Source organism: Balaenoptera physalus, assembly GCF_965194825.1.
Source record: "Balaenoptera physalus genome assembly, chromosome: 5".
In the NCBI taxonomy this organism is placed as follows: domain Eukaryota; kingdom Metazoa; phylum Chordata; class Mammalia; order Artiodactyla; family Balaenopteridae; genus Balaenoptera; species Balaenoptera physalus.
The window spans coordinates 138,185,714-138,201,751 of record NC_138884.1 but is presented as its reverse complement, the minus strand read 5'-3'; the positions used below and the strand labels follow the sequence as shown (position 1 = coordinate 138,201,751).

The window sequence follows — 16,038 nt, the reverse complement described above, 5'->3', positions numbered from 1 at the left end:
CATATGTTTCTTTATTCTCAAGGAGGCTGGACAAGACTTCTTAACATAGCAGTAGCTTTCCACGAAGACAAACACAAACACTTACTAAGCTTATGGTTTATATCTCAGTTGCTGATATTCCATTAGCCAAAGCAAGTCACATGGCCAAACACAGAGTCAATACGGAAAGGAACTACATAAAGGCATTGTGCAAGGAAAGGTTTAACTCAACAGATTGGGATTTCATAAACCCTGCATACTAGCAAGAAGGCTTATCATCAGGCTTGGCCCTTGGGAGAAAAACTTTGAGCCCTTAGAATATTCTGCCTAATATGAGTGTTTTGCATGCCTAAGGGCTTACACCACAGTGTATCACTTTGATGAAATAATTTATGCTAACAATACTTTTCATGGTGAACGGATGTTTTTGTATGCCTGAGGCCATGGGCTATGCCTAACCAGTTTAATCAGATAGTTTATGCAAACAAATGTAATTAATGATGAATGACTATTTTTGTTCTGAAAGGCTGGAATTTGAGTAGTTGAGTTCAGTCACACAAGAACTGCATGCCTATGTGAATGGCCCTTAATAAAAACATTGGATACCAAGGCTCAAGTGAGCTTCTGTGGTTGTCAACACTTCATATGTGTTGTCACACACTGTTTCTAGGAGAAATAAGCATGTCCATGCTACCCAAATGGGTGAAAACACTTGGAAGCTTACACGTGGTTTCTCCTGAATTTTGCCTCATATACCTGTTTTCCTTCTGCTGGTTTTCATCTGTATTCTGTCACAGTAGTAAACTACAATCATGAGTATAATAGTTTCTATAAGTCCTTACAGTGAATCATTGAGCCTGAGGGTGGTCTTGGGGACTCCCAGCACATGCATGAGTTCCCATAGGTAAGATTATTGGTGGGGCATTAATGTAGGAATCTATTTCGGAGAGTAAGAAACACCTAGACCTCAAACAAATGGATACCAAACATTTCCCAAAGTTCAAAGATATCCCAATATCCAGCACATGAAGGATCTACTGCCTTTCATTACGTTCCTCACTGGTCAATTACACAACTGGTGGAGAAGAAAGATTAGCACCAGTTGTCTCTGCAAGAAACCCAAGGTTTCACCCATACCTGGTAGCCCATCCAGTTTAGTGATAGGAGGTACGTTGAAAATGAGAGTAAATCAGAAGGGAAATAACAGTAGATTAAAAGCTGAATAAGCTGTAAGGCACAGAGTCTCTCTAGGAGCAGTATATAGGAAAGCAACAAAACCAAGAACAGAGATTAAAAACAAGACCATTATAGGAATTTGAAGCCTGATTCTTATAGCTAAAATAAATGTTAAACATAACCCAACTCCTAGACAGATCATCACATTAAAGTCTTGTTACCTCAGGTCCTATTACCTAATACATATCTTGCATTCATCAAAAATTACAAGTGAGGCAAAAGAAGAAAAACTCAATATGAAAAGACAGAGCGATCATATTGGAAATGTCAGACTGAGAATTTTTTTAACTATATTTAATATGATAATGGCTCTAATAGAGAAAGTATACAACATGCAAGAACAGTGTAAGCAGAGAGATGGAAACTCTAAGAATCAAAAGGAAATTCTAGAAATCAAAAAAACAGGCAAAGGACTTGAATAGATATTTTTCAAAGAAGATACACAAATGGCCAATAGCACATGAAATCATTAGAGAAATGCAAATCAAAACCACAGTGAGGTACCACTTCCACTTCACATGCATTAGGATGGCTTTTACTTAACAAACAAACAAACAAAAAACTAAAAGTAACAAGTGTTAGTGAGGATGTGGAGATATTGGAACTCTTGTGCATTGCTGGAACTCTTGTGCATTGCTGGTGGAGATGTAAAATGATATAGCTACTGTGGAAAAGAGTACGTCATTTCTGTAAAAAATTAAACATAGAATTATCATTGTAGGTATACACCCCCAAAAACTGAAAGCAGAGACTCAAATAGATATTTGTATATCTTGTTCATAGCAACATTATTCACAACAGCCAAAAGGTGGAAACCACCCAAATGTCTAGCTATAGATGAATTGATAAACAAAATGTGATATGAACATGCAATGGAATGTTATTCACTCTTAAAAAAGAATGAAATCTTGACAAAAGCTACAAAATATATGAACCTTAAAACAGCATTCTAAGTAAAATAAGCCAAGCACAGAATAAATATTTTATGGTTCCTCTTATATGAGGTACCTAGAATAGTCAAATTTATAGGGAGGGAAAATAGAATAGTGGTTTCCAGGGGCTGGAGGAGGGGTTAAGGGGGACTTACTGTTTAATGGTTACAATGTTTCAGTTTGGAATGACAAAAAAGTTCGAAAGCTAAATAGGATTGATTACACAACAATGTGAATGACCTTAATCTCACTGAATTATATACTTAACAATGGTTAAAATGGTAAATTTGGTGTTACATACATTTTACTACAGTAAAAAAAGAAATTTAAGTTGTAGGATACAGCAAAAGCATTGCTTAGAGCAAAATTTATGGCATTAAACGCATATACTAGAAAATAAATCAAAGTTAATAGCTCAAGATTCCAGCATAGGACACTAGAGAAGGAAAAGCAATTTAAACTTGAAGGAAACAGAAAAAAAAAGAGATAATAAAAGTTATAGCTGAAATGAAAGAAATTGAAAATAAGAAAACAACTGGAAAAAAATCAACAAAACTAAAGTTTATTCTTTGAAAAGAACAATACAACTGATAAGTCTCTAGCCAGGAAATCTATGAAAAAAAATTGAAAAGACAAAAATTACAAATATCAGAAAGGAAACAGGGAATATCACTACAGATTGTGAAAAATCAAAAGGATAATTAAAGGAATATCATGAACAACTATTCCCAGAAATTTGATAACTTAGATGAAATGGACCAATTTCTTTTAAGACATTAACTACCCCAAATCGTACACAGATAAATAGATAACCTGAATATTTGCACACTGATTAAATAGATTATTAAATAGATTAAATAATATAAAATAATAATTTTTAAACCTTGCATAAAAAGAAAACACCAGGCTCAGATGTTTTCATTGGTGAATTCAAAAAAAAAAAAAAAAATTAAGAAGATGCAATAGCGTTTTTTCCTACAGCTAATATTATACTTAATAGGGAGAGAGAAAAAATTTCCCCCTAATATGAGGAATAAGGCAATGATGTTCTCTTTTATCACTCCTATTCAACATTGTACTAGAAATGCAATCCTAGTGCAATAAGACAAGAAAAAGACACAAATAATATAAAGTTTAGAAAATAAGAAAAAACTCTTAATTCACAGATGACGTGATTGTCTATTTAGAAAACCTGTAAGAACCTACTAAAAGAGGAAAAATAAAACCTCTTAGAATCTCCTAGCAGGTATAACAAGGCAGCAAGATACTAGATCAAACTGTGTACACAAAAGTAAAATGGAATTTCATATTAATACCCTTTACAACAGCAACAAAAAAAATGAAGTATTTAGACAAAAATCAAACAAAATCTATACAGGATATAGCTATGAAAAAAAGTAAAACACTGATTAAAAAATCAAAGCTCTAAATAAATCAAGAGATAGTCTGTGTTCATATATGAGAAACTTAATATTGTTAAGATGTCAATTTTTCCCAACTTGACCTATACAGTCAGTGCAATCAAAATCCCACCAAGCTGCTTTGTAGATATCAATAAACTGACTCAAAAGTTTATATGGAAGGTAAAAAGCCCCAGAATAGCCAATAATTTCTGAAGAAAACCAAAGGTGGAGGATCCACAGCATCTAATTTGAAACCTTACTGAAAGGCAATAGTCAAGACAGCAACATACTGGCCCAAGAATATAGATAAAGATCAATGGAACAGAATATAGAGCCCAGAAATAGACCCACTAAAAGATAATTGATTTTTAAAAAGGATGCAAAGGCACTCAATGGAAAAAGAATAATCTTTATAACAAATGGTACTGGATGTTCAAAGCAAAAGTATAACTCTAGACATGATCTTAAAACTTACAGAAAAATAAAAATGAATCAATGACCTAATGTAAAATGTAAAATTATAAAACTTCAATTTAAAAGAGACAATTCCCACAACTTTGTTTTTGGTGAAGAGTTTTTAGATACAACATCAAAAGTATGATCAATGATAGGAAAAAAATGGTTAGTTGGACATTACTAAAATTTAAAACTTTATTGTGAACAGAGTGAAAATAGATGCCACTACTGGGAGAAAGTATTTGCAAAGCACGTATCTCATAATTGACTTGTACCGAAATACAGGGAAGTCTTAAAACTCTACAAAAATAAACACAAGAGCAAACAGTGCTCATTTTTATTTTTAGTTTTTATTTATTTCTTTTTATTGGGGTATAGTTGCTTTACAATGTTGTGTTAGTTTCTGTTGTACAACACAGTGAATCAGCTATATGTATACATATATCCCCTCCCTCTTGGACCTCCCTCCCCCTCCCCCCCTCCCATCCATCTGGTCACCACAGAGCACCAAGCTGAGCTCCCTGCGCTATATAGAGCAGGTTCCCACTAGCTATCTGTTTTACATGTGGCAGTGCAAATACATCAATCCGAATCTCCCAATTCATCCCACCCCCCACCATGTCCACATGTCTGTTCTCTACATCTGTGTCTCTATTCCTGTCCTGCAAATAGTTTCATCTGTACCATTTTTCTACAGTCCTCATACACGTGTTAATATACGACACTTACTTCCTCTTCCTGACTTTGCTCTGTATGACAGACTCTAGGTCCACCCAGCTCTCTACAAGTGACCCAATTTCATTCCTTTCTATAGCTGAGTAATACTCCATGGTATATATGTACCCAATATACGACTATTTCTCTTTCATTAGGAAACAGGAAAAGCAATAATTGCCACTTACGTGAGAATGTGTCAGGGAAGAGGGGAGATTAAAAAGCAGAGGGGAGCCAATAGAAAAATTTCCATTCCTTGACTGTTTATAGAATAGCAAACAAAAAATCTTAAAATGTATTGGTGAATTAATTATCATTTGCTAAAAAAAAAAAAAAACAAGAAAAAAACCCTGAAAAGATACCACACTGAGGAGCACAAGTAGATGGCAAAATGCATGTTGAAACATGCTCAACTTCATTCAACATTAGGAAATACAAATTGAAGCAAAAGTGATATACCACTACAGAACTATTAGAATGGTTAAAAATCATTCTGAAAATATGAAATGTTGACGGTTACCTTGTAAACCAGATTTGTTCAGATTACTTCCCAAAGCAAGCTGCTCATGGGAAAAAGTTAAATGCACAAGGAGTCCAGGGAATGCTACATAATATATTCCCCTCTTGGAGATACACATAATGCATGCTCTGAAAAATCAAGCAATAAAGAAACTTGTATAATTTTATTTAAGTTAATGTGCCCCAATCTTACTGAAGCAAAGAACTTTGTTTCATTAAGCGATATTTTTCAAAATACCTGTTGATATTCTTTGTTATACATTCTGGGAAATGTAGATCTATACTAACGTTAACGTATGGATTTCTTTCACTTTTCAAAATACATCTAGCCTTTGTTTTCTTCTTTTTTTAACATCTTTATTAGAGTATAATTGCTTTACAAGGTTGTGTTAGTTTCTGCTGCATAACAAAGTGAATCAGATATATGCATACATATATCCCTATATTCCCTCCCTATTGTGTCTCCCTCCCATCCTCGCTATCCCACCCCTCTAGGTCGTCACAAAGCACCACGAGAGCTGATCTCCCTGTGCTATGCGGCTGCTTCCCACTAGGTAACTGTTTTACATTCGGTAGTGTATATATGTCCATGCCACTCTCTCACTTCATCTCAGCTTATCCTTCCTCTTACCCGTGTCCTCAAGTCCATTCTATGCATCTGCATCTTTATTCCTGTCCTGTCCCTAGGTTGTTCAGAACCACTTTTTTTAAAATTCCGTATATATGTGTTAGCATACGGTATTTGTTTTTCTCTTTCTGACTTACTTCACTCTGTATGACAGACCCTAGGTCCAACCAACTCACTACAAATAACTCAATTTCGTTTCTTTTTATGGCTGAGTAATATTCCATTGTATATATGTGCTACATCTTTGGACACTTAGGTTGCTTCCATGTCCTGGTTATTGTAAATAGTGCTGCAATGCACATTGTGCTACATGACTCTCTGTGAAATATGGTTTTCTCAGGGTATATGCCAAGTAGTGGGATTGCTGGGTCATATGGTAGTTCTATTTTTAGCTTTTTAAGGAACTTCCATACTGTTCTCCATAGTGGCTGTATCAATTTACATTCACACCAACAGTGCAAGAGGGTTCCCTTTTCTCCAAACCCTCTCCAGCATTTATTGCTTGTAGATTTTTTGATGATGGCCATTCTGACTGGTGTGAGATGATACCTCATTGTAGTTTTGATTTGCATTGCTCTAATGATTAGTGATGTTGAGCATCTTTTCGTATGTTTCTTGCCCATCTGTATGTCTTCTTTGGAGAAATGTCTATTTAGGTCTTCTGCCCATTTTTGGATTGGGTTGTTTGTGTTTCTGATATTGAGCTGCATGGTCTGCTTGTATATTTTGGAGATTAATCCTTTGTCAGTTGCTTCGTTTGCAAATATTTTCTCCCACTTTGATGACTGTCTTTTCGTCTTGCTTATGGTTTCCTTTGCTGGTCAATAGCTTTTAAGTTTCATTACGTCCCATTTGTTTATTTTTGTTTTTATTTCCATTTCTCTAGGAGGTGGGTCAAAAAGGATCTTGCTGTGATTTATGTCATAGAGTGTTCTGCCTATGTTTTCCTCTAAGAGTTTTATAGTGTCTGGCCTTACATTTAGGTCTTTAATCCATTTTGAGTTTATTTTTGTGTATGGTGTTAGGGAGTGTTCTAATTTCATTCTTTTACATGCAGCTGTCCAGTTTTCTCAGCACCACTTATTGAAGAGGCTGTCTTTTCTCCACTGTATATGCTTGCCTCCTTTATCAAAGATAAGTTGACCATATGTACATGGGTTATCTCTGGGCTTTCTATCCTGTTTCATTGGTCAATATTTCTGTTTTTATGCCAGTACCATACTGTCTTGATTACTGTACCTTTGTAGTATAGTCTGAAGTCAGGGAGCCTGATCCTCCAGCTCTGTTTTTCTTTCTCAAGATTGTTTTCACTATTCGGGGTCTTTTGTGTTTCCATACAAATTGTGAAATTTTTTGTTCTAGTTCTGTGAAAAATGCCGTTACTAGTTTGATAAGGATTGCACTGAATCTGTAGATTGCTTTGGATAGTATACTCATTTTCACCATGTTGATTCATCCAATCCAAGAACATGGTATATCTCTCCAACTGTTGGTATCATCTTTAATTTCTTTCATCAGTGTCTTATAGTTTTCTGCATACAGGTCTTTTGTCTCCTTAGGTAGGTTTATTCCTAGGTATTTTATTCTTTTTGTTGCAATGGTAAATGGGAGTGTTTCCATAATTTCTCTTTCAGATTTTTCATCATTAGTGTATAGGAATGCAAGAGATTCTGTGCATTAACTTTGTATCCTGCTACTTTAGCAAATTCATTGATTAGCTCTAGTAGTTTTCTGGTAGCATCTTTAGGATTCTCTATGTATAGTATCATGTCATCTGAAAGCAGTGACAGTTTTTTTTTTTTTTTTTTTTTTTTGCTGTGACCGTTTTACTTCTTCTTTTCCAATCTGGATTCCTTTTATTTCTTTTTCTTCTCTGATTGCTGTGGCTAAAACTTCCAAAACTATGTTGAATAAGAGTGGTGAGAGTGCGCAACCTTATCTTGTTCCTGATCTTAGTGGAAATGGTTTCAGTTTTTCACCATTGAGAATGATGTTGGCTGTGGGTTTGTCATATATGGCCTTTATTATGTTGAGGTAAGTTCCTTCTATGCCTACTTTCTGGAGAGTTTTTATCATAAATGGGTGTTGAATTTTGTTGAAAGCTTTTTCTGAATCTATTGAGATTATCATATGGTTTTTCTCCTTCAATTTGTTAATATGGTGTATCACATTGATTGATTTGTGTATAATGAAGAATCCTTGTATTCCTGGGATAAACCCCACTTGATCATGGTGTATGATCCTTTTCATGGGCTGTTGGATTCTGTTTGCTAGTATTTTGTTAAGGATTTTTGCATCTATTTTCATCAGTGATATTGGCCTGTAGTTTTCTTTCTTTGTGACATTTTTGTCTGGTATTGGTATCAGGGTGATGGTGGCCTTGTAGAATGAGTTTGGGAGTGTTCCTCCTTCTACTATATTTTGGAAGAGTTTGAGAAGGATAGGCGTTAGCTCTTCTCTAAATGTTTGATAGAATTCTCTTGTGAAGCCACCTGGTCCTGGGCTTGTTAGTTGGAAGATTTTTAATCACAGATTCAGTTTCAGTGCTTGTGAATGGTCTGTTTATATTTTCTATTTCTTCCTGGTTCAGTCTCGGAAGGTTGTGCTTTTCTAAAAATTTGTCCATTTCTTCCAGGTTGTCCATTTTATTGGCATATAGTTATTTGTAGTATTCTCTCATGATCCTTTGTATTTCTGCAGTGTCAGTTGTTACTTCTTTTTCATTTCTAATTCTGTTGATTTGAGTCTTCTCCCTTTTTTTCTTGATGAGTGTCGCTAATGGTTTATCAATTATGTTTATCTTCTCAAAGAACTAGCTTTTAGTTTTATTGATCTTTGCTATTGTTTCCTTCATTTCTTTTACATTTATTTCTGATCTGATCTTTATGACTTCTTTCCTTCTGCTAAATTTGGGGTTTTTTTGTTCTTCTTTCTCTAACTGCTTTAGGTATAAGGTTAGGTTGTTTATTTGAGATGTTTCTTGTTTCTTGATGGTGGATTGTATTGGTATAAACTTCCCTCTTAGAACTTCTTTTGTTGCATCCCATAGGTTTTGGGTCATCGTGTTTTCATTGTCATTTATTTCTAGGTATTTTTTGATTTCCTCTTTGATTTCTTCAGTGATCTCTTGGTTATTTAGTAGCGTATTGTTTAGCCTCCATGTGTTTGTATTTTTTACACTTTTTTTCCTGTAATTGATATCTAGTCTCATAGCATCGTGGTCGGAAAAGATACTTGATACGATTTCAATTTTCTTAAATTTACCAAGGTTTGATTTGTGACCCAAGATATGGTCTATCCTGGAGAATGTTCCATGAGCACTTGAGAAGAAAGTGTATTCTGTTGTTTTTGGATGGAATGTCCTATAAATATCAATTAAGTCCATCTTGTTTAATGTGTCATTTAAAGCTTGTGTTTCCTTGTTTATATTCATTTTGGATGATCTGTCCATTGGTGAAAGTGGGGTGTTAAAGTCCCCTACTATGATTGTATTACTGTCGATTTCCCCTTTTATGGCTGTTAGCATTTGCCTTACGTATTGAGGTACTCCTATGTTGGGTGCATAAATATTTACAAGTGTTATATCTTCTACTTGGATTGATCCCTTGATCATTAAGTAGTGTCCTTCTTTGTCTCTTGTAATAGTCTTTATTTTAAAGTCTATTTTGTGTGATATGAGAATTGCTACTCCAGGTTTCTTTTGATTTCCATTTGCATGGAATATCTTTTTCCAACCCCTCACTTTCAGTCTGTATGTGTCCCTAGGTCTGAAGTGGGTTCCTTGTAGACAGCATATATACGGGTCTTCTTTTTGTATCCATTCAGCCAGTCTATGTATTTTGGTTGGAGCATTTAATCCATTTACATTTAAGGTAGTTATCAATATTTGTGTTCCTATAACCATTTTCTTAATTGTTCTGGGTTTGTTTTCATAGGTCTTTTCCTTCCCTTGTGTTTCCTGCCTAGAGAAGTTCCTTTAGCATTTGCTGTAAAGCTGGTTTGGTGGTGCTGAATTCTCTTAGCTTTTGCTTGTCTGTAAAGATTTTAATTTCTCTGTTGAATCTGAATGAGATCCTTGCTGGGTAGAGTAATCTTGGTTGTAGGTTTTTCCCTTTCATCATTTTAAATATGTCCTGCCACTCCGTTCTAGCTTGCAGAGTTTCTGCTGATAGGTCAGCTGTTAATGTTATGGGGATTCCCTTGTATGTTATTTGTTGCTTTTCCTTTGCTGCTTTTAATATTTTTTCTTTCTATTTAGTTTTTGATAGTTTGATTAATATGTGTCTCGGCATGTTTCTCTTTGGGTTTATCCTGTGTGGGACTCTCTGTGCTTCCTGGCCTTGATTTGACTCTTTCCTTTCCCATGTTAGGGAAGTTTTTGACTGTAATCTCTTCAAATATTTTCTCAGACCTTTTTTCTCTTCTTCTTCTGGCACCCCTATAATTCAAACGTTGGTGCATTTAATGTTGTCCCAGAAGTCTCTGAGACTGTCTTCAATTCTCTTCATTCTTTTTTCTTTGTTCTGCAACCTGGTAGTATTTCCACCATTTTATCTTTCAACTCACTTATCTGTTCTTCTGCCTCAGTTTTTATGTTACTGATTCCTTCTAGGGTATTTTTAATTTCAGTTATTGTGTTGTTCATCACTCTTTGTTTGCTCTGTCGTTCTTCTAGATCCTTGTTAAGTGTTTCTTTTGTTTTCTCCATTCTGTTTCCAAGATTTTGGATCATCTGTACTCTCATTACTCTGAATTCTTTTTCAGGTAGGTTGCCTATTTCGTCTTCATTTATTTGGTCTTGTAGGGTTTTACCTTGCTCCTTCACCTGTAACATATTCTTTTGTCGTTTCTTTTCTTGTTTTTTTTTTTGATGGGTGGGGCTGTATTCCTGCCTTACTGCTTGTTTGGCCTGAGGCGTCCAGCACTGGAGTCTTCAGACAGTTGGGTAGGCCGGGTCTTGGTGCTGAGATTAGGACCTCCAGGAGGCCTCACTCCAATTAATACTCCCTGGGGTCTGAGGTTCTCTGTTAGTACAGCAGTTTGGACTCGGATCTCCCATGACAGGAGCTCGGGCCCGACCTCTGGCCTGGGAACCAAGATCCTGCAAGCTGCGTGATGAGGCAGGAAAAAAAAAAAAAAAGGAAGAAAGAAAGAAAGAAAGAAAGAGAAAGAAAGCAGTACAATATCAAAGAATAAAAAACAAAATAAAATTAGAAAGATAAAAAATATATTAGAAAAAATAAAAATATAATTGAAAGAACTGTAACAAGGTAAAATAGAACCACAACAGAAAAAAGAAAAAAAAAAGGGGGGTGGGGTGGGGAAACAAGCCAAAAGGAGAGAACAGTAACAAAGTATGAAGGATAAAATTAGAAAAATAAAAAATTTATTAGTAAAAATAAAAATATAAATGAATCAACAACAATGAATCAACAAGGTAAAACAGAACCCCAATCTAAAAGAGGAAAAAAGAAAAAAAAGAAAGCCTTGGCTATGGGGGCAGAATTTAGGTGGGGGTGGAATTTAGGCAGGGGCATGGTTTAGGGTGGGGCATGACCTATGCAAGTGGGGTGGTGACGTTTGAGCGTGGGGCGGGGTCTAGGCTCAGGACCCAGGCAGCAGGAAAAGGCCTTGGGTGTGAGGCCTAGGCGGGGCTATGCTCAAGCGTGGGGCAGCGCCTCTGCTTAGGACCTGCGCAAAAGGGGAGAGGCAGCACGTGGAAAGGAGGGCCTCTGGGGTGTGGAGTTCCAGAGTTTGGAGGTAGGTCCCTGAATGAGGGTGTGTGGGTGGTGTTTAGGCCCAGTGTGTTGGAGGGAGTCTCCGAGTGTAGAGGTGGGGCCCTGGGTGGGGGTGTAGAGGTGGGGCTTGGGCTCTGCGCAGCAGGAGGGAGGCTCCGAGGATTAGGCCCAGGAGCCCAACAAGCTCCCCGGTGCCTAACTGGACACGGAAAGCACTGGGCGCATTCCCTGCCATTCCTCCTCGCCCCCACCCCCCACACCGTCTCCCCCAGGGTCTCCCCCGTCCCCCCTGGACCCCTAACCATGGGTGGGTCCCACTGGGTGTAGGAACTCCTCCCCTCCCCCAGCCCCCCTTCAGGGTGCCGGTTCCATAGGTCTGGCCTTTGCTTTTGCTCCCCCTTCCCTCCCTCCCACTCCCGCAGGACCTGCCCAGCTGGTGGGGGCCTCAGTGGGCAGAGGATCAGGCCCAGGATCTCAGCAGTCTCCCGGGGGCCCAAGTGGGCAGGGGAAACCTGGCCACACTCCCTTTTGATCCTCTGTCCTCCCAGCGGTTCCCCAATTTCCCCCTTCAGGCATGGGATCCCTTCCCCTCCCCCAGCCACCCCTCAGGGCGCCAGTCCCGTCCCGCCTCAACTTTTCCTCCTCCTTCACTCCCCCCACACCTCACATCCTACCCAGTCACTGTTGGTTCCTCCCGTTCCCTTAGGTGTCTGTGGTCCCCCCACCAGTGCCTGGTAGGTGCCCTAGTTGTGCAGAGATGCAAATTCCATGTCCTCCTAGTCTGCCATCTTGACTCCACCTTCTTGTTTCTTAATATATATTACAGATATATCATTAAAGTTTTCAGTTTTAATTTGAAGTATTAGGGTTCACATCTTAGTTTGGTTATTCAAATTTATCTCTGTGATCCTGGGAAAGTTAAGCAAACTCTCTAAGTTTCTCTTTTCTCATCCAAAACTGGAAATGACAGTGCCCAACCTACTGGATTGTTATAAGGATAAGATGAAATCGTATCTTTAGAGCAGAGCAACTGGTCCACAGTAAGCAACCAATAAACACAAGCTAATTCCTTTAACATTATCATTATTCTCATCTTCATTAATGTTAATATAAATAAGGAAGAGTGACTGGACTTTCCACCCTCTCAGTCTCACTTTCACTGTCTTCATCCATCAGCACTAATGCTAGCTCAATAATAGGGAAAGAGGTAATTACAGGAAAAACCCCAATGAGAAAGCCAATCTCAAGGTTCTTTATCTTCTCACACAAAAAAAAGAGCTGTCCTTTCTGATGGTAAACTTGGAGAGTGGGGTGTTACTTTTATGAAGAAAAATAGTATTTGCTTATCAATTTTTAGAATTTTATTTAAATTTTATAGAAAATTTTACACAACAGAAAAATAATTATTAAACATAAAAATTACCTACACTCTTGAAGCACACTGTTAGTTCACAACCTCAGGAGTTCCCCAGGTGAACTCTAAAACTGGGCCCCAGTCTTAGAGGGCAAGGAGAGACCAAAGAAAGGGGCAGACCACTCCCAATTGGTAGGTGTCAGGTGTTAGTTTTAGTAAGCAAGGAAAGGTATATATGAGGCTTGTTTTGGGCAGCCACACAATTATTAGCAGATCTCCACACCTGCCCACCAGAATCTTAAAAGTTTATCTAGAGGCCTTAATTGGGTTCAGTCCAGATGGTCTCAACAATACTTTATTCTCTTAAGGCTGTGTCCTTGGAATAGTTCCCAATGGGGGAACAGTAGGCAGAGCTTACATTCCAAGGACAGGGGTGGGGGTGAGGAGCCTCCCATTGCTTGGGTCCAACTGGAGAGTCAACCAGCCCTCATGTCCTCTTTATGACCTCCTCCAACACACATTTTGTGTCATACCTTATATTATGCTTATTTACAATAGACTATGACTCTCCCAAGTTCAGGAATTCTTAGAATTTATTCACTCAGTTGCAGTTACTCTATAAATTTGGTACCATTTAAATTCTTCCTGTGAATAACAGATCTCTGAGACACATGTTCACTTTTGGAGGAATCTTGGGCAACCTTCAGAAAAGCCACAGTGAATTAAATGTTACCTTAGTGGACAATAAAAAGGAATCTTTCAGCTGAAGTATTCTGACAGCAGCATATTCTGGCTGACCAGGCCATTTCAAACGTGTGTCTGACCATTATTTTAAATTAGAAGATATACCACTGTCAAACCATAGCATCCAAGAATCAAAAGTGACATAGGAATGTCAAAGGAAAAACCATGGACAATTTTATCAGATCTTCTCATCCAGTGTCATAATGCAATAGTATGCTGTAAATTATCTGTCCCTAATAATACTAAAAGCACCAAAATTTGTGAGATGATTTACTTTACTATAAAACATTGTTTTAGCATGGCTCAAGGTTATTTTTGTACATCACCCTTCCTTGGTTGCATTCGGTTTGCTTTCTTTAATGGCAAAAAGGGACTGATGATACAGGTTCTGCCCTGGAGCATTGCCCTCAACCCCAGTTTACAAATTCATCAGTCAGATATATTCTATGTCATGATGGAGAGCAGGTTGAAAACCTCTGAACTATAGAGTGATACATACAGGCTAGAATGCTTTCAGATTCCACTGCAGAACAATTAATAGAAGAAAATGGAATCTTAAAAATTAAAAAGCTATTTCAATTTGTCTTTATCTTCTACTTCATAGTTCATAAAATAATTACTCCTTGACACAGTTACTCTGCAGGAATACCAATAAGAGGGGTAATGGAAGAAACAATTCCAAGTATGATCCATTCAAGGTAATCGAGAATTTACTCTACTTTAAAATCAGATTTATAAAAGCCTGTTTTGAATACACCATAGCTGAAGTTTTACTAAATCAGATATTAATTGTATGTAATAAATTGATGTTTTGGAAAAGTTTTCAATTACCTAACTTTTTTTCCAGATTATCATTTGTAAAAGTGGAATGAGAGCTAACAGAATTATTTATACACATTATTTAGCTCACATTGAAGAAAAAAGAATTGTACAACATTTCAAAGTAACTATGGAAATACTTATTAAATGATCAGATAAGTTCTAGACAGCAACTTGGATTCTTAATACACCAAATATTTAAATATAGAGCAAACAGAGCAGAATTTGGGTACCCTAATGAAAAGTATTCTTTCTAAATTCTTGCTAAGTATTCTTGCTAAATTTGGTTTTGAATTTTTAAAAGGATGCCCAGAGATAAGAACCTTGATATATTCTTCAAACTGACTTTCCACAGTGGTCATTAATTTCTACCACTCCCCATAGGCAAATGCTTTTAAAACTAAAGACTCCCTTCCTCCCTCCTCCCTTCCCCCTCTTCACCCGCTGTGAATTATTTACCCCAGATAAAGATGATCTGTTCAAACAGAGCACTTGTCAATTGAATAAACATTAATTTACACAATGCTATAATTTCTATCTTAAACCATGGGTCATCTTTAAAACATAAATCAATATAATATACACTAATAACCTATTTCCAAATTAATTTAAATAAAAGTAATCTAAATATTGAGTGTTATTTCTAGTTTTTGATTAACTGAAATTGTCAATATCTCAAACAGCTGTTACCTTTAATAGTATTAAAATACCCATTTTTTACTAATATGTCTTTTTGATAGTTTTTGAGCATCCTGGCTTGATTTAAACATCTTTTTTATTATTTCATGCTGCTGCTCACATCTCTGGCTAGGGTTGCACAGAATATAAATCGTCACTTCAAATGTCCCCAGCTGCTCTTTTATATCTTGATAGGTCCAATCATTCTCAACAGGAATGCTTGATAGTTTTAGAAACCTCAGTTATACAGTGCCATATTCTGAAGTTTTTATTATTATTATTTTATACTATGCCATAACAGTTGCTTCATTTTTACTGAGTAAATCAAACAATGAAATTTTCAATTTTTCAACTTTTTCTTGTTTAGATTAATTCTTCAAATTCTTTATAAAGTTTATAATTTACAATTCTCCAGAGTATATGAGTAGGTACACATATGTGTACTCAACACATAAGCTATTAGATAAAAAAGGATTTTTAGCAAAAAGCTATTGAATTGTAGTGTTGCAAAATGGACTGACAGCAGGACATAATACCCAAAGCTACAGCTTTGGGCATTATAACTAATGAGAGATCTTATTTTTAAAAATTCCTATTGAGTAATAGTTTTTTCCTTACAGCTGAAAAATATATCATTTATTGTGCCATTAAAAATAATGTTCTGTCATAAATGGGCTTCAAAATATGAGAGTTTTCATTTGAGATAAAATATTAGAACCAAAAATAATAGATTATTGTTATTAGTATCTTATTTCATATGTAGGTATGTTTTTTTCTCTATTATTTTGATGTTTTTGAAAAAGATATCACATGGAAGATGCAGAAGATGCATGTTGAG

The 16,038-nt window shown here is 36.5% G+C and overlaps 1 long non-coding RNA gene across 2 annotated transcripts in view; it reads left to right on the top strand.

Annotated features, from left to right (window-relative positions):
- Positions 1-11,552: 11,552 nt before the first annotated feature.
- Positions 11,553-16,038, top strand: part of LOC309661022 — a 124,651-nt gene continuing 120,165 nt past the window's right edge. For both annotated transcript variants that reach the window (XR_014263801.1, XR_014263802.1), the window contains exon 1: positions 11,553-11,627. This is a non-coding gene — a long non-coding RNA (uncharacterized lncRNA). The remainder of the gene's footprint in view (positions 11,628-16,038) is intronic.